We start from the raw sequence: 23,129 nt of genomic DNA, 5'->3' as shown, positions 1-23,129 counted from the left end.
GAAAGATGAGAATTTAGATGCCAAGAAGGCAGTTTCATTTTGCATAATGGATTTACATTTACCCAGTATAGAAATCTACAAACTATAATACCTAAAATTTTCAATCTGATGAGAAAGACTTCCACCACCGCCTTTGCTAAAACCCTTCACATCTTTTCCATTTCAGCCTTTGAATCTGCAAAAACCCTGTTACCATTTTGGCATCATGCAGTGCACTGTCAAGGTAACTCAAGTAAAAAATATTTTCCCTGTTCAGAGTACTAAGAAAGTTTTAATCCTTAGTTGTTAGTTTTTTCCCCTATAAATGAAGCAAAGGTAAAGATGTAAAATATTACCAATACAAGGTTTTTTAAGGAAGAAGAAGGCAAAGATTAGCAATTTCATCACTTGGCTTGCACTAACATTTTACATGAGGGAAAGCAAAAAAAGAAAAGAAAGAAAAAGAACCCCCAGCAACTTCACTTTTTCCACCTCCTTGTCTGGAAACCATAGAAACCAAACTGAAAGTACAGCCAAGAAGTTCGTCATTTGGCTATCTCTGGCTGATCTCCATGGAAACATTTCATTTTTTGTTGAAATGAAAGATTTTCAAATCAGACAAATGGCCAAAGTCTGATGGTTTATTATATCTTTGGGAAAAAAATTAAAGAATGAAAACAACATGAAGCATTTCTGCTTTACATATTCTTATTGTATTTCTAGTTTATGTTATTCATGCCTATATTATTTCATTATAATTACCACTTTTCTTTCAGCTACATTATAAGACAAGACATTGAATTTGGAAAAAAATAGCTATACCCTGCCTACTAACTAGGGTCTGTTCACTCTGGCATCCAAATTGCGTATCATTTGCTGTAAATTATATAGGTCATCCAGTACCTTTTTTTGCATGCTTTGCCTGGAAGACAGAATAGAGACATTGAATACATAATAACAACCAGGACTGAGAGCTGAGAAAATTTTCAACATAAGCAAGCGACACTTCTCAGAGTTGCTGTTTATTAAACCCTGCAGACCCAGGAAGGTAGTTCTGTTTGCTTCCCATCCTCTTCACAGTCTAATGTATATTATAACTAAAGTAAGCACAATATATCTGGGGAAAATAAAGTTGTACAGAAAATAGATTTAAAAACCTGCTTCCATGGAACTCAGTGCACTTAATGAGACCATGGAAGTAGGTTGAAACTTAGAGTATATGCCCACCAGCAAGATTCTGATAGAGGGTGGAAAGACCTGAGCATCCTACAGGGGCTTCAGAGTGTAGGATGGATGCAAGCAGCTCCTTCATCACATTTTCTACCCAGGCACCTGTATCTTTGTCATGGTCAGGCCTTTAAGATTTTAAAAAGTGTCATTGTTCATTTATTCCTGTGAGGTGTGCATTTACTTTAGTACTTGGGATTTTCCATAAAAAATAACACTTTGTAGACATTTCAAAAGACCATACTATGTCTCAAGTAGAGCATAAGAAGATTATTTGTTCAATTCTCTCACTGGTAAGATGTGGCTAGACATTGCAGTTACTCTACTGAACAACGCATTTAGCAGTGGGAATTAAAATTTCTTGTTACAGTGTGATCTGAGGCACTCAAACATAATTAAATATGTTTTTATGCAACTTAAAGTCAACTCCCTCATCTTTTCCTTTTCTCCTTATGCAGGTACCGTGCAACAAAGGTGAGAAAAGGTCAGTATTCTCTGCTAACCCAAATGCTTGCAGAAACTCCATTCCAGAGGATCTTAGGCGATAAAGGACAGAAAATACTGATGCCACATTATTTCATACAGAAAAACAAAGAATGCATAACCATCCTAGTATAACTCAATATTATCCTGATTATCATGATACAAAGCAAAACACACTACAATCATGTAGCTATGGCTTGCAGTCTTGAAAATCTATCTAGATTTCTCTGATTCACCATACAGTGAAGATGCATTCCAACATCAGAATTATCACATTAGGTGTGATTAGCTAATGCATAGGATGGCAGTTTATTACACTGCTCCTAACAGCAGTCTACCTGGAAAGAAATAGTGACAACAGAGATTAATGTAATGGAAATATTGCCGGTGATGAAGAGACATCATCTGAATTCAGTGACAAACAAACTGTCATTGTACAAAGGATTGAAAGTGTGCTGATGGTTTGAAAGAACATCAGAAAAAATTGCGATGAATTATAGAGACAGAAGTAAACAGAGCGGCAAACTCAAGGAAGTTATGAAAGAATATTCATAAAGGGAAAGTGACAGGCAAAATATTACCCTGCTGAAAGTTTTATCTAACATTCAAAGTAAAATAACTGTCCAGATAAGGGAGGAAGAAAAAGGTCATATCTGCAGTAGTTAGAGGAATTTACCTACAAACTTAAGAACAAAGACTTGCATGGAAAATAGTGGCAGAATTTGGTTCAAATTATTCTTATCTTCTTAAGAACTATCCTAATTAATTTATCCTCCTCTTGGATTCTCTGTATATGCGCATTTCAACATTTACCATCTGAGAGATTGATTGCAAGATGAAATTTGTGTTAAAACCCTTTTAATATCAGAACATAATATGGTACCTGTTATGCAACAGTAATTCTATAATATAAAGTCAACTGTAGTGTTGATTGTTACCCTCACTGTCAATTAGTATAACATGTAGATGTCAATTCTTTAGGCTACTTTAACTAAATTGGAGGGAAGAATGTGTATTATTATTTTAATTATGCTGGTGTAAAATACTGGTATTTTTCCAGCTTGATTCTACTTTCTTATTTTGTGTTTTTGTTTTGTTTGAAATTCATGCTTAAGTACTTGAGATAAAAAACATGCTTGTTAGATGAATACTTGGGAGGAAAAAAAATGATATTTTTGGTTAGTGCTTAGGGGGATCAGCTCCCCAAACACAAGAAGAAATATGAACATCTTACCAACAACACCAAACTTGAAAAATTGTCTGAATTTTCCCAGTGAATTGAATACATGGTTGAATACATGGCATCCAGCTTTTTCTGCTCAGCTTTTTCTGCTCCATTAACAAATGGATCAACAACCCACAGAATACCCTGAATTGCTTGGAAGTAATCCAGTGAAAAAGAATAATCAGAGGGCTACAAAATGGCCTATAGGGTTGGGGTGAATCAGTTGCAGCTACTTAGTTTGGAGAGGAGACAGCTAAAGGGAAACTGAGAAGTCTTGCAATAGTCAAAGGCTCCTTGTAATGGAAAGACATTAATCTGTTTTCTGCATCAGGCAAATCAAGGAATAATGACCTGCAACTAAAGAGCTTTTAGCTAGAGATCAAGAGAGAAATATTTTCAGCATTAAGCACTGTGATAGATTTCCGAGTGGAAGTAGTAAAATCTCCATCACTTGCAGTTTGTAAGAACACTTCATACTAATGTCTGTAGATAGTATTAATACACAATCAGTTCCGCCTGAGGCAAAGGAATTGGCTAAATCAGTTTCTCTGTTTCTTTCCCAAGATCTGAGCAGAGAGCAAGCTCACATCCTTTCCTTAGCCTGGAAAGCCTGGCAGAAACTCATCAGTTAGGTAGCTGCATTATTTTAGCTGCACAAGACTGAACAAGCTCCTCAGGTTCTTTAGCCTTATTTCCAGCAGTTTTTAGATGAAGGGAAGCTGGAGTCCTAGAAACAGAACACAGAAAGCAATAGCATTTTGAGGCTTCAGTTGCAAAATATGGCTGTGAAGAATACAGTTTAAATTGATTTTGATTAAACAGATTTAGGGAATCCTTAATTACCCCGTTTGGCATAGCTGTTTGAAGGTTTAAAAACCTCATCTGTGTTTTTATTTTAACTGTTTCAAGGGAAAGTTAAAACATGTTTTATGCAGGTGTGTATAACTTGCTGCAGGGTCACTCCCCAAGAGCCACATAGTGCAGCTGTAAAATTTCCCTCTGCTGCCAGCAGTAGCTTTCCACATCTGCTCCATTTCTCTTCGCTAAACCTGATCCATTTGTGTCTATTAAGTCCTCACATTAAGAATTTATTTCCTTCAGTGCAAAAAAAACCAAAAAAAACCCACCAAAAAACAAACAAAAAAACCCACACAAGAATAAACAACAAACAAAAACCATGAATATTTCCCCTCAACTTCTGTTGGTGAAGCTTGTAATAGATTTGCATCTGGAAATACTGTACCATATTCTTACACCATTTTACAGCAGGAACTGCTAAGTACTTTGGCTCACTTACAAATTCCCCAATTCACTAAACATAATTGCACTGTGATACTGTGATTCACGTCTTTGCTAAATCTAAGCAAGTTGTGGCCATGATTATTAGCATCACATTAAGCCCTAGAACTAAAAAGATTATCAAACTTTTTTTTTTTCTCCCCCTGGACATTGACAGCGTATAAATTACATTGTCAAAGTGTTTAAGGAAAACAAAGAACAATTATGACAGGAATTATTTTATTTTATGAGCTACTTCAATTTAAAGAGTTTAGCAATTGTTATGTGGCAAATTATAGCATAATTTCAGTGTTTGTTTATCTGTGGAACAGCATAAACCCAGCATAGAGTAACATTAAGTATTCCATTCAAAATTTGTCTGTGCAATTTCTTAGTTTCAATAAAATTTCACAGCCAAAATGTTGTTAGCCTCTGTGGTGACATGTAGTGGCATAAATAGGCCACTGGATATCATATAGTAATTGCTGTGGAGCTCATTTTATCTCCTTGAACTACTGCCATTGGCCTATTGAGCCACAAAGGGGTTCATTGACTTCAAGTTTTGCTTGACTGCAGACCAAAACTTTGCCTTTTCTTTTGTGCTTCTCTGCTGAAAGAAACTTGTGTGCAACTAGTATGCATCAGCTATGATCAGATGACCATTCATCTACACTAAGATATTCTAGACTCACTTTCAATAGCTTAGCGGAACTTTCCACATCTTCAAGTAGGATTGAAACTTTTGAAGCATTTTTTTGGGAAGTTTTTCAAGAAGTTGTGAAGGGAAAAAAAAAAAAAAAAAAGAGTAGTTAATTCTAGGCCAAGGTAGAAGGGATAAACTTTGTTGGTAAGGGATAACAGCACTGATTTTAACAAAGCCTCAAACAGTATCAAGAAGCAAGAGGGATTGTGTGGCTGCAAGACATTGATACTGCAGCCACTCAGGAATCTCTTCTAAAGTTTCATAAAGGACTTTTGGAGGATTAGGAAAGTGAAGCAAAAAAATAATAGATCTAATAATCTTAATAGCCAAATTGGTAATAAAGATGTCTTGCCAGCCCAGCTGACAGGTGGTAATGACTTCCTCAAATAGGTTTAGATCTCTTATATTCTATCTCAGCAAGGTCAGTACAAAGAATTGTGCTGGAGGACTTGTGGCTAGGGAGAACATACCATTATAAGTATCATCCATCCCTAGAAATCTACGATAATATGACAGTACAAACAGTATGACCCGAACTTTAAAAGTCTGCTGCATTTATCATCATTCATTTTATAAAATATATAAAATAAGCAGATTAAAAGAATGTATTTATCTGTAAAAGCAAAAAGAAAATCTGCTTTATTAGCAGTTCAGAATAATTGCTGTGTTTCTTATCAGGATTTTACAGATAAATTCTATTTCTTGGAAACTAAATAATTTAAAAATACAAGTTCTTCTTGTTATTAACCTCTTATATCCAGCATCAGACTTGTTGCAATTGATTCTTGCAGAAATTATACATGGTGATATTTTCAGATGCAATAAGCTAAAATGCTTTTGACAAGGAAAAAAGGAGCTGAAAATATTTTCTTGTTTTTACCAGAAAACTGAAACATCAGGACCACACATAATTTCAGTGGCTGTGTGCAGATCTGGGTATATTTTTTATAAAGCAAAATAACATTGCCTTTCAGTTTTCAGTGCCTTCAACTCTCACACAAAAATATAGGATACCTGCAGAAAACTTTTAGATGCCCCATACAGAAATAAAATTTACTTTAGAGCAACTATGTGAGAAGAGGACCAGCCCAGCATGCTAAGTCAAAAGTAGTGAGCTAAATGCAGAGAAAACACTGCTTGAGACCCAGGAGCATACACCATCCATAAGCCTGAACTCAGGAAGGCATTGCAGCCTTCCACATGTGGAAGGTAGACAGATGTCAACAAGTCTCATGCTCAGAGCGAGGCTGCTTCACATGCTATCACAATGAATTTCATTATGTAGCCTTGGTGTAATTCAAGCCTGGCAATCAAGCTAAGAATTATTAGGACAGTAATTCTGTAACTGACTTTCATAATACTTCAAAAAAGGACCCTGAAGTAGTCCTAGCCTAGGCAACATGCCGGTACTTCACACTTACATCATTCAATCTGTTTTAATGCTAAGACATAAATGAAAGAAAAAAAAAAAAAAGTAATGCATAATAATGAACCTAATCACCCTAAACTAGCCAAACTACAGCAGAAAAAGAAAATAAGTAAATCACAAACTACAGGGCATCAAGCAATAGCAGAAACAGCTAAAAATAAAAGTAATGCTGAAAGGAAAAAAATTATTCTGATCAGAAACAGGTAAGAATAATTACCAGCTATGTTATTTTTCCTCATCAATTCACCCATCTCAACCCTCAGCCCTTCCCATTATAACATTCCTAATGGCTGTAATGCTTTGCAACTGGAAACAGGACAAGATTTCCATGACTGTTTTCTTATACAAATGTTGCTGTCAAAAAGAAGAGGATAGAACAGACAACGAACAATTTTTTGCTTCATTTGCAACAATTTTCTTTTTAACCCCAGGACTCAGTTTAATTACAGTTGCAAGCATTGGTTCAGCCGATTTCTTTCCTCTGAGAACTTTGCAATTGTTCATGTCTTTGTTTACCCTGTGCTATTATTAGCAAAAGTACACAGCACTGAGTCTGACACTATCACCTAAAATCTAAACCCTGACAAACAGATATATTAACAGTTTTTGCTTGTTTGCTTGCTTTAAAAATAATGACTGTAACCCAAGAGACTGACCTAATTCACTTTCTGAGAGAGTAGTTCATTAAGCCGATAATTAACAAATGTACAATTCTCATGTCTGCATGATAGTTGCAATACCAGGCAATATCTATGAGCAGAAGAGTTAATTAGGAATGCTTTCTAATTTATTTTTTTGGGGGCAATCTAAGCAATGTTGTTTTTAGAAGTGGATGTGATGTAGAGCATGTCAAGGCAAGAACTGCAAGCACCATTTAACCACTGTTTTCTCCGCTTTCAATTATTTAGTTTTGAAGTAAGAGTTCTGCTTTTCACCTGCAAATAACAGGAGAGCTCTGAAATACTAATATATTAATTCCTCATCCACTGAAAATAATCCTCACTCCTGCTGTGACTCATTCTGTGTGCCATGCTTTAAATCAGACTGAAACAGGCAATAAGCAGTTTGCTGTCACTGGTGGTTGCAAACAAAGTGCACATAAACACATGGTGGGGCAACTGTTTAAGGGCTACAGAAAGAGAGCTCAGCTGTGAAAAGCTCAGTTTTGATCAGAAGTAGATGCACCATTTGTGATCTAGATTTTTTCACCGGTCAGAGGTAAAATTTGTAGCTAAGTATGGTGAGAGCTATAATAGTGTGCTTAATCACAGCATCATAATGATTGTTTGTAATTTAAAAATCATTTCTATGATTATGAAGCTGCAATTACAAAGAAGTTATTCTTTTTTATCACTTTAAATGCATATCTCTTTAAATGCGGCTGATGTAGTTAACTAAGTTTGATCTTATATTGTGGTACAATTAAGTACAATGAAATCTTAGCACAATCAAGAGGCAAGAAAATATGATTGACAGATCTATATTTACGGACGAGAAAGAACTCCTGAACTATTTTTAAACAAGATTATGTATAGAGAGGAAATTAGTGTAGTGTTTATGCGTCTGATACCTCTTACTGCATCATGATAGAGTACACAAATGTAGAAGAACATGCTTCTCCTAAGTGTCCAAGATACCTCTTCATTGTCCTTGAGATATAAATTTGAATATTAAACACAACAGATAATTCAAAATAGCTATTTAAATAAAATATCTGTTTAAAGCATTTACTTATATAAAATTAAATTTAAAAGGTTAATTTCTGTCTGAACTAGATCTCTTATACCTCAACATAAATCCTACAGGTTAGTTTCATTGTTAATGTTATTTGTCATACACATACACATATTTTTGCTGCAAGCTATTCTTATTTTGCTACTCGTTGTAGTTAAAAGACTTACTATTTGCCTTAAAACTTATTCCTTTTCTATATCATAGATATTACCAAGATGGCAAGATGACAAACAGGCAATTGAAAGTATTCTGGCTTGACTTTACCCATATTCTAGAAGAATGTTTGATTCTTGAATGTCTTTGTCGTGTATTTTATAAACATTTCATATATAAAAACAAAGAAAGTTTAAAGTCAATTGCTGTTATTAATCTGCAAGATTCATGTTGAACTGTTTTATAATACATAAAACATTAAAGCAAATGGAATAGCTCATGGCTCTGACTGGATTAGCACTCACCTGCATGGAGTGCTTGTGGAATGCTCTGTTGACATGTAAAGGTGGATGGGAAAGTTGTAAGGGTGGATGGGAAAGCTAAAAAAGGAAACTTGTGAATGTATGTAAGTGATCTGAGAATTTGTAATAAACAATTTAGATCATTCACATCTTATTCTGTGCATCAGACAATGCATAGAGGGACATGTGGTTTGAAATTATTTTCCAGAATTTTAACGTGTAAGATGAGGCAAATCCAATACAGAAAGTGTCATAGAAATGTTATATATATATATATATATATATATCACTACTAAAAGCCTAGAGAAAGTTTCTGTGAAATTCCTCAATAAACCTGTGTAATCTTCACAAAGCTTCAACATAAAACTGTTTCATTTTCCTTCTTCCTCCTAAATAGGCATGTCAGAACTCCCAGTCTTCAAAACCTTCATTTAAATTCACTTTTGGCCTAATACAGCATCTTTTCAGATGATAATGCTTTTTCTTTTTCCAGCATATCTTGATTTCATACTGTAAAACAAGTGTTTACCAAGACAGCGTCTTTGTGTTGTTCCTGCTTGTTCACTGTTCTGCTAATCAGAGCTCAACATTTTCATTACTTCATAAAACAGCTTTCAGAAATTCACTGTGGAATACAACTGAGAGAGGAGTCACTAGTTAAAGCATAGGCTTTTTTTTAGGTTTAGACAATGATATCTAATAATAAAAGCAGCAAGTGGAGAAAAAGCTGCTACTGTGCAGGAAAACTCATAAAGTTGGATCTCCTATGGGCAGAAGTCCTGGGTTTGAGCGTGTGCTACCTCACTGCCTTCTGCTTCAAGAAGAAGCAGTGAGGGAGGAGGTCAGCTGCAGTCAGGAAAGGCAGCTGAACTGCAGTGATGGCAAACAGAGCAGCACTCAAACAGGGCTGAGGGACTGCAAATAACAACCAAGGCTAGAAATAGTTTGCAGGATTTTGCCCACAACTGGAGCAATTCATAGCTGTTCAAGATCTCTGACTGCAATCAGAGAAAAGCACAGACAAAATGTTCTGATTTAAGAAATAGCAGTTGTCACAAACTAGCATTAAATATGGCTGAGAATAGCTATGGAGAAATGTTTTAACACTGGAAAAGAATGATGACCAAGATTCACTTTAGCATCTAGCAATTTATACTTGCAGTGAGAAAAAATGAGTCTCTTGAATAGTATTTTAAACTCTTGACTCCATCAAGTTCCTGTTCCCATATGAACACGATGGTTTAAGAGTGAGAGTTTACTGACTGCTGTTTGAAAGAGTATGGAAAGAAGAGGTTGAAGGCAAGAAGAAATAAAGGACTAAAAACTGAATAGCACTTTTACTCAAGAGAAACCAAAAATAGGTCTTGTAATTACATGTTGTTGAAACACTTACACTAGAGATTCCTGGATAAATGCTTTAAGATATTGCTGTGAAAAGCATTAGGGTCCTATTTACTGCATTATTATGTCACATGCCCTTTGGAGATAGAGACAACCAGTCTGCTGAGCATTTTGTTTGAGTATAATTTTACCAGGTCCAAGTGCCTGTATACTTGTCTGGCAGTAAACAGAGTCCACTGTGCAACCATGTGGCTAGGGACCATGGCTAGCAGTGAAATAAGATAAAGTAAAAGAGAACAATAAAATTAAAATTAAAATTAAAATTAAAATTAAAATTAAAATTAAAATTAAAATTAAAATTAAAATTAAAATTAAAACAAGCAATTCACAGAAAATGAGAACAGGAAACAAAAATGTTAAGACTTTATTTCTGAAGAGTATTTGATGATGTAAATAGCACGCTACATTCTATACTTCACATCTAATTAAGTTGTGGGATATAGGCAGTAAAACTAGGTTAGAAATGCAGCAGAATTCTCTTCTTAGTGGAAAAAAGATGGCATGATTCAGCCCAGAGATGTAGCTATAAATTGTCATGGCTGACTAGATGATCCATAACAGCATTGCTCAAAGTATTCCTTTCCCACATGAACATACTCACAATATAAGCCATTCTCCCTCCCAGCTTTAAGAGAATGGAACTGCAGAAATACATAACCATTTTCTTGGTGCCAGAGCAGAAGTTGCTCAGTTGTTCATTAACTGGTCTGAAGAGGAAAAAAATAATAAATGCACATTGTATGTAAAAAAGAAAATACAGGTAATGTCTCTTTGAAGGATAAAGCAGAGAATAGGGGATGTCTGTCATCTATTTATTCTGAAACACAACAAAAAATATTGTTCCATTTCAAAGGTAAAAGAGGAAAAAAAAATAACAGTGCTTTGTAAGACATTTCAAAATATATATGTATAAAAAATGACAAGGAAACAAAGATGTCCTCAGATGCTTATGCTGACATCCTGCACTGCAGATATATTGAAGAGATGAGAGATTTTTAATTTTGATGGGTTACAAATCAACAGCATTCTGAGAAATAAAGCTGTGTGTCACAAAATCCCATTTTCTATGTTACTTGCTTCAAATTGCTAAAGCAACATATATTTTGAGGGCTTCTCTGATTGTTTCTGTTATACATGGATGAGAAGTAGACTCAGGTCCCATATGTTCTTTCACAGAGCTTCAGTTAGATGTGTTATTGAGAAGCAGAGATTATTTTCTCTCTAAAAGTTGAAGACAAGCAGAGTACACAGAGGATCTTTTTTGAGCACAAAAATGTGATTCTACACTTTCCACTAAAAGACCAAGTAGACTATCAATCAGAACTGGTTGTATGACCCATAAACCCCACATGTCTCTATTACTGGAATCATGAGCACCATTGTAGTACTTTGTAGGTCTTACAACTATTCTGCTGGAAAAGAAAGTGTTTGGAGATATGTTTGAATCTTGCTGGTATTTCAGCTGCTATACTACCATTTCACTGACATAAAAAAGGGCCCTTTATGGATGAACTTTAGCTGAAATTTAGCTCATTACTGCTGATAGAAATATTGAAGCTAAGTAGCCTCAGTAACAACAATAAGTGTGAGGAATTGCTTTTTTTTTTTTTTTTGGCATTAACACTGTTTTTAACAAAGCAAAATGTTCAGTTCTGCTGACTAAGAGCTCCCAGGATTTCTAGGATCTTAAAATATGGGACCTTAAAATATCCACTGACTCTAGGTGTAACTCACATAGAGACCTTTTTTCTTTCTTTTCAGTTAATACCAAAAGAACTTGGACAGCTGAATATTGTAAGACTCAATATGACCTTAGAAGTGAGAGTATTTTGTCTGTCAAATTTATTCTTGATCATATCATCTGGTTAAATATTAAATCATTTCATTCCAAGTAGCAATATAGTATTGTACATTTATGCAGCTAAGGGGATGTGAAGAAACGCAGGGGAACAGGTTAATGGCATTGCTGACCTGAGAAAGATCAGAACTGACTCTAACAAAGGCAACAGGATTTCAGAGATAGACTCCATTTATTCAAATTTTAAATATTATTTGTATTTTATTAGAAAGAAGTAGCTGACATAAAACAGGTAGTGCTTCAGAGAATGGAAATATGCACAGAGATATAAGTATTCTTAAATATTAATGTAGTTCCTGAGTCATTAAGTTATGTCTTTTCCATTAGTCATGAAGAAAAAAAGAAGATTAAAAATGAGGGGCGATGGGTATTTATATGGGTGGATTTACCCATCTGCCTGGCTAATCACAAGTAAATTCATTTTTTCTGTGTCTAGAAATGTGTGTATACAAATACATATAAATGCATATATTTGCATATTAGACAAAATTTACACTGCGAACTTTCACTGAAAAAGAGCTCTACAAACAAATAACAAAGATTGAAATTTTCTTTGTAACTGAGTGGGTTACAGGGAGGTGGAAAGAGGTTCATGTATGCAGTGGTTACTATAGTTACTGCATCTCTCTCTGGCCCTTTAATGAGGAACTAATCACTTTATTCTCTGTCCAAGACTTTACATTTCACGTGTTCATCTCTTCTCCCACATGTTACGTTATTTTCTCCCCAAGGAAAGGCAGAAATTTATTAACCCCCTACAGAAAAAAAAAAAAGAAAAAGTTCTTTGTCTAGCTAATCTCAAACCCCGAGGGAAAAGAAACAGGATTTTCAGAGAAGCGCTGCGATTAAGAAAGAGCAGGAACCTCCTGTGTCATGACAGTGAATAACACTTTCCACCTCAACACAGCTCCCAGCAACCCTAAAAGACTGCCAAGAAAGCCTGTACCTTACACTTCTCTTGCCACTTCTCATTCAATTAAAAATCAGAGATGAGGGTAAAAAAAAGAGATTGAAATTTACAACTGTTTAATTAACAGCTTGATAACATGCCTCCAAAAATCAGTAGTTCCTAAGTTTAAAGACATCACAGGCTCTGTATGCACACATAACAGCTTTTGCCCCCTCTGAAATTCTTTGTCTTTATGTTTTGACAATGCACTTCACTGAGCACATGCCCAAGCTGAAAATTAACTATCAACGGCAAATGCAGTTTAGTGCCCCCAAACAGCATGCATTTCTATTATTTCAGTAAGCTACACCTTTCTATCTTTTCAAACTTTACAGCCAGGCTTCCTGCTGAAGTAAAAAAAAAAAAAAGAAAGAAAGAAAGAAAGAATTACACTGTCACAGATTTTCTTCTGCTTAACTGAGAAGCTGAAGCTACCCATGTTTGGTCTATACCTCAAGGAAATGCTGTTTATGCAATTCAAGCTTGTGTGTGAAAATATATATTTGTTTGTCTCTCTCTCTTATCCCTCTTGAATTTTGAAACCATTGCTATTTATCAGATAGATGCAAGAGGTAGGCACTTGAAGGTACCGTCTTCAATACCATGAAGACATTATGATGTATCTTGTCTATAACACCTTAAAGATATTCTGATACTTTTATGTTTTTAATTACATCTTGGTATTTTTTCAGTAATTCCATGGTGATATTATGTTCTGTAACTATAGATGACCAGAGAGAGAGGAGGAAAACTGTGCAAATGCTGAGCCACACAATGTGCTATGTTCTCAATCCATAGGCAGCAGAGAATCCACACAAGAAAATGGATATCTTTGGTTTCAACAATGAACAATATTTTATTGAAATGCTAAGAAGCAAACAAAAAATAAAAATAAAACAGTTTTATTATGTTAGATTTAAGAGAGGGGAAGTATGGTTATCTGTGTAGCAAGAAGTCCTGACTTATTTTTATAAAATCTTTATTATTAGGAGGAGGAATACATTTAAACTTAGCATGTTAGTGCTTGGATATAAGGTATGGCATGAAACCTGACAAAGGTTTAACTGAATTGTCAATGTGAAAAGTCATTCTAATCTTTAGGGGACTTTTATGTCCTTTGGGAATAATATCATAGAACAGTGTTAAGGACACAGCTCAGACAAGATAACTTATTACTTGTTTTGTCTTCAGCCTCTCTATTCCTTTTAAAACAAGCACACTCTCACTATCATGCACATCTAATGTAAATATGCGAACAATGTTGAGGATAAACACTAGGTTTGTCAGTTCAGCTTGGAGGCCCACAGACAAACTGGCATGGTCCACCATGGGTTGACATAGACCACAGGATATCATAAACGTTGATAGGAGAACTGAAGAGATTCCATTGCTTGACCTTTGTTTCTCTTTCCAGCTTTTTCTTTTTCAATTGTAAATGTTTTCTTAACAGAAAGATGGAAGCAAGAGGCTGAGGAGCAAAAAATGCCATCCAAAGGGAAGACTGAGGCAACACTATTCCCTGTAGAAACGTTCTCTAAAAAGATCGTTTTCCCTTGCTAGCTAATATCTTTCTTTTTTTAGCAAATCAAGGAAATAGGAATAAAGAGTTTTCAGACCAGAAAGTAATACAGACACATTACCCAGTGTGATAGACGGTTGCATGAGCACAAAAAGAAAAGGTATTTTAAGGAAATGTTAACATCCTTAATTCCTGAAATGATTACTGTCTTTAAGTACACTTACCCTTTCTCAAAGGCCCTTACTGATGGTTACAATTTCTTAAAACAACAGTAAGTACATTCCATATAAATCTACACAGATTTTGAACATGCTGATAATGTAGGTGGCATCAATCTGAGTTAGACTTTATCCAGTGAATTAAAAATACATTTCCATAGGAAGATCTGAATTGTAAGCGCTACTTCTTTCAGTTTCAGATAGGTAGGTATATGAAGCCCAAGCAGTGAAAACAGTTACCTTTGCTAGACTCTGTATACAAAAATACCTTGCACTGGGAAGGTGACATTTTGCTGAACTCTGCTAACAAGGCAGCTAATAAGTTTTCCCCTTTGAGCTGCAAAGCATTTTATAATAGAAGCAGTTGTCTATTTGTATATGAAAGACAAAAAGCAACAATTAAACTAATCTCCAGAAGATCAATTACTTCATCATTCCAGTTCTACACATAATTTGTCACATCATATTAGCTTTTCCTTTGTAAACATTGTGCACAGAATAACCATTTCTTCCTGACACATCCTTCTGCAAGGCAAATGAACAAAGAATATTTTCGAAATCTTCTGTTCTATTATTCTAAATAGAAAGTGGGTCACTGGGTTTGCAAACAGTTATCATGGCTTTGGCTGAGGATAGAGTTAATTTTCTTCACAGAGGCTCACATGATGCTGTGCTTTGGATTTAATTATTACAGTACATACACTGAACCTATATCAGTATACATATATACTGAAGATAAGGAGATGGTTTCGACAGTTGCAAAGATTCTGAACCTTTGGTATAAATAACTAGTGTAGATGAACGCAGTTTTATGAGGAATGTGTATGTGTGGAATTACATATGAAATTTGTAGAGATGTCACATTATAACATTTTTGCTACTGAACACCAAGAAACTGCAAAGTGAGACTGTACGTGCATTCACATATTCTTTAGAGTTTCTTACTAGAAATAAATAGTATTTTAAAGTTCTAGAGTTCAGTAGCTGGAATCTCTCCTTGGTTCCTGGTGGAAGATGCTGACACAGCCTAAATTAGTATACCACCACAATATGTGAGCCTATGAGCCTGTTGTGAGTTTTTTTGTCTTGGTGGTTGCTCAAGCTATTATTTTGTAGCACTGAAGATGAGATTTATCAAACTAAATTAGGCAAACACTCATATATTTAACATCAATTCACCACCAATAAACCGCCTGTCAAATTTAAATACATTCACATTCTGAATGATAAAATAAAAATGCACCTAGTGGAAGTATTTGACTACTTATCAACCCAAAGGGAAAATTGGGTTATTCATGGAATGTTAATGCACAGATCATTTGAAAAGAAATAAAGATATTAATATTTTACATGTTAGAGTTTCCTGTTGTTTGGCAAAAATGTGTAAGCCTAAAACAAAATAATCTGCTAATCAACTAAATATACAACAATTTAATGATCTAAAATGATCATGAAAGAAAAACAAGGCAATGTACCATACAAGCTATCCCTAAGTGAGGAAATAATGTCTTGGAATAAAACTCTGCAATAGCTTTGTTTTTAAAAGTTAGGGTTGCTCAACAAGAAAAAAATCAATTTGCAGTCAATGCACAATATGTGATATGACCTGAAGATAAGTAATTAACTTACAAAGCTATAAATACGTGAAAGGTCAATAGTGATATCACTATGAGAAGAAATAAAAGAGAAATTCAGACTGTCTGTTGCCACAGCTTGGTTCTGTTCATGCTGAGATTAATCCAAACTCATTTTTATTTATGTGATATGGACAAAGAAGAGGATACAAACCTAGAAATAAGCTTGCTGACTGAAAACCAAGACCTTCTCCTGACACCCTAAATCTAGGTGTCCTTGTTCTTCAGCTAGAGTGCCTGCCTGCTACCTCAGCGAGTTAGATGTTTCCTTGACATGGCAGTGGGCCCAACCTAATAACCTGCCCTTCAGATTATTTAGTAGCCTTGGGTTTTGACTTGGAGCTGCCTCAACTTCAGCCAGCATGAAGTCTGGAGAGACAGATCACTTCTACTTGTAAAACTGACTAGATACACCAAAAGTCAAAATATTCCTTTCTGCTCTGACATCCTTAAACCTTTAGTTTGCTCTTTCACAAAGGCACAGATCTAACCGAAGAGATATCTTATGCCCAGGAAGGCATTTCCCTATGAGAGAACAGATTTGAAAGTCTTAATATTGCTGAAAGTATCTACCCTAAATGTTCCTCATCCTGATGGCATGACTGAATCTCTATACCTACCTCTTTTCCCCAAAACAAGATTCTATCACCACATCCTATCCTATAGGTGCACCCAATAAATACCTATGTTTTTACTTCGGTACATAAAATATATTGACATGGCACTTTGGAGGATTGTGTGAGAGTAATTGACTTTCAAATGAATTGGAAGTTGATCTGTCAAGATAAGCAGATAAACCCCAAGAGTTATAATCTAGATCTGGCATCACACAGATCTGTGTCAGCTCACAGTCCTACTGACTTACTTACCACCCTTTAGATATCAGCTGTGTCCATTCTTGGCTCTTATGTGCTTTCCTACCAACACACTTTCTTCTGTGGTACAGATCAGCTCCTGACTTAAATATCTTCCTTTCTAATGCCAAATGAAGGAAAAGTTTAAATAAAAAGAAGCAATAAGATTCTCCGTGGTCATTTCTGAGTGGGACTCATTGACTTTCATTCTCCTCAGGATTGATTGTGGAGTACCTTGAGGTACATCCATTAACTTATTTAGTCAAGGAAAAAGAGATCTGAGGGCAAAACGCCATGCTGAGACTTAGGATGTTCTTGAACAACCATGTTTACATCACAGTCGGTGGACATCTCCTCAGTGTCCCATGCCACCTGAGGCTCTCTGCAACGCATTCAGTTCCCAAAGGCAGAGATCACCAGATGGGATTTTTTAAGAAGACATGGCATGTTCTAAATTTATATCCACATCACATTTCACCAAGTATGACACAGAATATTCTTCTTCTTTCTCTATGTTAATGCTTCTTTTTATGAGATAGTGAATTCCATTACCAATTTCTCCCCGTAGGATGGCTTTCATGGGAAGAAAAGAAAAAAAACAATAAGAAAAAAAAAAAAAGAAAAAAAAAAGAACCAATAAGCTATGACAAACAGTGAATTTCTCCAATGGTTACTGCACACAGCAGGGGGCATTAGAAGGTACAAGATGGGAAGCCAGTGGCTTTTTAAGCACTCAGGCAAAGCAAAACTCAACTGGAAATGAATTGCCTGAAGTGCATTATTGCTACTGCAACATGTAATTCATGCACCTAAGTAAAACGGAACAAGCTATGTTTTAAATAAAAAAAAATCTTAAAGAAACACAGTTCATAAAGGCAAGCATTCTGCAGAAAGCTTATATATCATTCCAGACAGTGCATCCATAATTTTAAGGCTCCTGAATCTTGAAATAGAAAACTTGCTAAATAGACTGTTCAGCTCTATAAGATCTATGGTCACAGTTTTACTTCATGCTGAAGAACAAAAATTGTTTCTAAATAAGTTAAGCTAACCAAGGACATTGAATTCTGGAAAAAAATAAATTGAAAATATTTAATTGGTATTCTACTCAGCAATATATTTAGAAAATTCACAGTGGCGTTACTAATTGCATTCAAATTTCATTCAAAATTTGAACTTTTTGTGCATTTAAGTTTGGTTATTATTTAAATAAGACAGACAAAAACAAATAGAGCAAAATTTATAAAGTCTGCTTCTATATCCAGATTGCACTTTATCCAAGAGTACTTCATTCCTTATAAGGTCTTACTTGTTTCTAGAGTTAAGCAGAGTGCTGCAAAGCCTAATTTCTAGGCAATTAAATCCCTATTGTATCTATGCCCAAACAGGTACTGGTTAAGTTTTGTATCCTTTTTAGTGATGCCTTGCACATCTGAGAGCTACCACACTATTGCTACCAAACTGATTTATTTTAGCTTAAGAATCTAAGCAATGTGCATCTACAGCCATGACTACATGAGTGGTTTAAGTTGAATGTTAAATTGAAATTGGCTCAGTCACCACTGTGGGACTGATAAAAAAGCAACTAGAAGGTTAGAGCTATGTGGCAATTTCCACAACTGATTTCAAGGAGAAATACTGCATGCACCAATGGCAGCCTCCTGCCTCGTGTTTAATTGAGCATTTCATTTGCAGAGCACCCAGCTTAGCTATGAAAGTACACATTTAGGCTTGAAATAGACTCAGCATCTGCACAACATGTTAAGCCAGGAAAGCCAACAGCCAAACCCAAAGAGGAATTTTTAAAAATTGAATGGTAGCTTGTGGTTTCACTGAAGTACCAGAGATGCTCAAAGTACTGAGATTCCGCAAAAACTCTAAAGTCTCAATGTTATTTAAAAACAAATCTTCAATGAAAAGTAGGAGAGGAATATTTGTCTTTCAGTGGCAGTACGCTGCATTACAAGCAACAGGATTATCTAGGCTGGCATAAAAGAAGCCTGCCTACATTACACTCTGTTCTTAATTTCATTCTCCATTCCCAGTTTTGGCAGCCTCCTCCTAAAAATAAAGAAATATATATTAAAATTTTAAAACATGATCCACAGCATTTTCAAGCACAGATAGTGAAGAAAAAGCTGTCCTTATGGTAACAGCTTTCAGCTTCTCTTCACTAGCTTAATTCTGTACTTGCCTTGAAAAATCTCACCTTTTGCTGTTCTGACACTTGAAGGATGACCCACTGTGCTGCTGACAATCCTGTGAAATTGAAGGAACATGAATATATCCACTGCCTAACAAGATGGTTGGAAAAAAACAAACAAACAAACAAACAAAAAACCAACACGGGATAATCAGCTTAAAAATTTAATGCTGTCACAGGTTTAGATGAAGTATTTTTTAAGTACACACACTGTAAGAGTTCAATTCCAGTCCTCCCTTGAATAAACATTAAAAGGTTAAAGCAGATTGCTGTCGCTGGAAGTGTGCTTATCTTTCTGGGCCCAGAGGCAGCACAAAATATCAGGTCTAGTGGTCTAACGCTTATTGCATCTGGTAAGCAATGTGCCTTCAAAGAGAAGGGAGATGAACTGAAACCTGGTGAACATCATGGAGTTTTAGTAATAGATATGCATCACAGCACATCTTACAACACCAGACTTAGTTTCAGTCACTGATGCCTTCAGTCCAATTTACAGTAGACAGAGGTAAGCCTAAGTCTTCAAAAGTCAGAAAGTACATCCTCATCAACAGAGGACTAACATGCAGTGTGTTGATTGATGACCTTCCTCCATGCACCCATGTGAAAACTCACAATCGGAAAACCATGCTTAATGTTTTTCAGCTCCCTTCAACTTCTTATTAGTTGGGGATCAGATTGCAGATTTTACTGAGTTGCAGTCATTGTGGTATATTTTAATATCCTTTCATAACTCAGTAATTGCATTGATTCTACCCTTGTCATAAGACCCAGGAGTTATTTCGATCCTTTTGTTGAAAATGAATTCACAAAAGAGTGAAAAATAAAATACCACTTTGGATTTACTTCAGATTATAGAAAAAGATACCAAGGAAATGAGGCTGGTGTCTGGATAAAGGCTAGTGACCATTTACAGATAGTACAGTTTAAATAATTAAAAAATAGACCTCAATAAAACTAGAAATATCTGTGAGAATAAAATACTACTTACATTTTTGCATGAGGGGGAAAAAAAAAGGAACTAGCAAGCTTCATAAACCCTAGAGCAGCTAAACATGTGTAATTCCATTTTGTTCTAATCTGTGCATTTTATCAAATTCTACTCTACGCTGTTTCCAGGTTACAAGAACTAAAAAATCACTCATTTAAATTCTTACCACTCTCAGATGGGTATCAACATTTCTAGGTAATCATCATATTATCACCCCATATGATCAGACGAGAACAAAAGAAATGAAACTTACTTGTTTTTTCTATGTAGGCTTTCCAGAAAGCCTTTTTTTTAAGGCTCTGAAACTAAATGGTTGAACAACAACAACAAAAAAACCATTAGTTTAAGAATGCAAAGGTTCTTGAAAATGTGTGTGGATAAAAACGTTTTAGACGTCAGCTGATGCTAATCTTCAGCATTAACAACTCAAATAGAGGAGCTCACCACATGAAGGTTTCTAATTGCCAAGGGTCTTATTCAATCTTTCAACGTTCCTTATTATTGAAGTGCTTTGTGCGTCTGTTGGCAGGGAAATATTCTTTTTCCCCTCAGTTTTGTCTTCAGATTATTTCCCAATTAGTCTTTAAGGCTTCTCCTCAATAATTACATTGTAACACATCTCCTAATTTTGTTTAAAAACAGTGCTTGAAAATACTTTCATCTTCCTCTGTGACTAAACGCGACAGAAATATGCAGCAGCCAACAGCAGGAAAAGTAAAAGCTCCAGCACAAACCTAACAACAACCACTGCATGTCCAGAGATTGTGCCTGGCCCTTTTATTTGTCTGGACTGCAAACGAATTCTGGAATTACCAAGTGTTTGTATTATCTCAAAGTGTTGCATCAAAGGTTCCAGACATTTAGGAGATTTTAGTATATTATTGAGAAAAAGACTAATTACAAAAAGCATTAGTCTGAGGAAGAAATAAAGAGTTAAAATGGGGAAGCCTTGATGGGAAAAGGAAGAGTACAGCTGACTGACCTTGCGCTCCAAAAGAAACATGAAGAAATCAATTGGCTTTCTAGTTGACTGTAGTATGCAATCACTGTTAGTAAATGGGAGTATTAAATTAGCTAAACAGAAATCAGCAGCAAAGTGACACTGAACTCTAGGGACAAATCTTTTTCCTCTCTAAACAATTTCTCATTGCAATAGTTAATGTCTTATTACAGAAAACCCCTTTAGAATAAAAATGTGGCTCTTTCAAACAAGCCGTTTGGATTGCGAGTATGCCTCGCTTCTTAGAATTTAAGGTTTCATTTTCTCCTTCTCTTACAACTACTTTGGAATAGATAAAGCTTAAGTATCGATATAGACACATGAGATTTAATTTGTGGGAACTAAAATTAAACAAAATCTTGTTCTCAAGAGAGGTCACCAAGTTCATCAGCTGCAGTCACAGTTTCTTTGTGCATTAGTCATGGTCTTGATGACTGAAAACTGTTGGCTGTAAGTATTTCCTAAACTCAGACATGCTCTCTTCATCACACCAGTTAACAGCAAGTGAATCACTGACTGTTTTAGTATCCTTCATTCATCTTGTGCAGAATTTCCCCAACTGAGGAAAGGAAGACTTTAAGGAGAAGAGAAGAAAAGCAATCTTAGATGAAAATTTTTCATGAGGGCATTTGTTTTTTCCTCCTTCTTGATGGTGTTTTCAACAATCAGCTGCAATTGAGCCATGTGAAGAAAGGCAAATAGAGGTTACCACCTTACAGTTACAGTGGGCTACTGCTTAAGCAAACGTGCACAGTCAGTGGGAACATTAAGTCACCTCGGTCCCAGTGCCCTTTGTAACAGTAATCTAGACTAACAGTCAACTCACAAATAGTTTAACAAACATAAGCTTGTACAAAGCAGACACATTAATCTAGATGTATTAATGTCTTTTACTTGTAAATATTTTAGCAGATGTGGGATAGAGCTACAAAGAGGCTTAACCCAGTAGTACTCATCAATTTGTTCTAGAGAATTTGCCTATGCTGTGGGTGAAAAGGGACTCCCTGTGCCCCAGACTAGATTTAGGTTTAACATATTTCACTTCCCAGGATGCTGTTTTGACATGAGGCTCTCAGTCCCCCACTTGACACTGGTATGTCCCCCATTCACCTTTAACGACCAGGTCTAATGTTCTAATTTGCTCCCTCTCAGAAAGTCACAATGAAACTCAAAAACCACCTCAGCCAAAACTGCTCCAGAGCAGTGTCTCTCCATACATAACATATTACTGGATCAGGACAGCAGTGATTAGATATTTCTTTTATAGCTTCACTACAGGATTAAAAATAAAAATAGTAAACACCTTTGAAGTCATTCCCTGTCTTTGCTCTCAGCACCTGCAGGGCTCACTGCTCTGCAGCTAATTATCATGGTGCTGCCAAGCAGTGCAGGTGAGGCAGAGCTGGGGACAGGTCTGCAGCCTGGTCAGGCACAGAGAGTTGTTCCTCTGCAGCTTGACCATCGTGAGGGGCAGGGAGCAATCTGACTCAGAAAAAACATCCTAATTTCAGATTCACTGGCAGGCCACTTCTGCGATCACAGCCCTTGTGCTGTTTCACTCCTATCTTTTACAGTCCTTTGCAAGCACGAATTTGGAACTGCAATGATTAAACAACATAATTAGACATTTATTTTAACTCTGTGGGCCAACGTGTTGGCTGAGGCTTTGCAAATGATGAAAACTGCAGCTGCCATGTTCATCTTTGGGAGCAGCTCAGCTGCACTGTGTGTCATCACTTCCCATCCTGCTCTCTTGTTTTAATTAGACTCTCTTGCAGGCAACAAATCAGAGTGATATTCTTCCCAAATGCTGCAAGTGCCCAGAGCAAACTGTGAATGCTCAGGGAAAAACAAAAAAAGACAAACTAGATGTTTGCACTCCTTAAGATACCAGGGCTTTGCAAACAAAATAGCCACGTTTGGGTAGAGGCAGCCTACCACAGCCACGTTGGTGTCACCCCAAATCTGATTAAAGGATACTGCTCTCTATGG

At 35.9% G+C, this 23,129-nt stretch overlaps 1 long non-coding RNA gene across 1 annotated transcript; it reads right to left on the bottom strand.

Annotated features, from left to right (window-relative positions):
* Nucleotides 1-13,550: 13,550 nt before the first annotated feature.
* Nucleotides 13,551-20,821, bottom strand: LOC116653376. The gene is made up of 2 exons (XR_004307048.1): nucleotides 19,156-20,821; nucleotides 13,551-19,007 (listed from the first exon to the last, which is right to left on the bottom strand). It is a non-coding gene; the product is annotated as an uncharacterized LOC116653376 (long non-coding RNA).
* Between the last annotated feature and the right edge of the window lie 2,308 nt (nucleotides 20,822-23,129).

Source organism: Coturnix japonica, chromosome 4 (assembly GCF_001577835.2).
Source record: "Coturnix japonica isolate 7356 chromosome 4, Coturnix japonica 2.1, whole genome shotgun sequence".
Classification (NCBI taxonomy): domain Eukaryota; kingdom Metazoa; phylum Chordata; class Aves; order Galliformes; family Phasianidae; genus Coturnix; species Coturnix japonica.
Note: the sequence above shows the minus strand (reverse complement) of the source record. Positions and strands in the feature narration are given on the sequence as shown.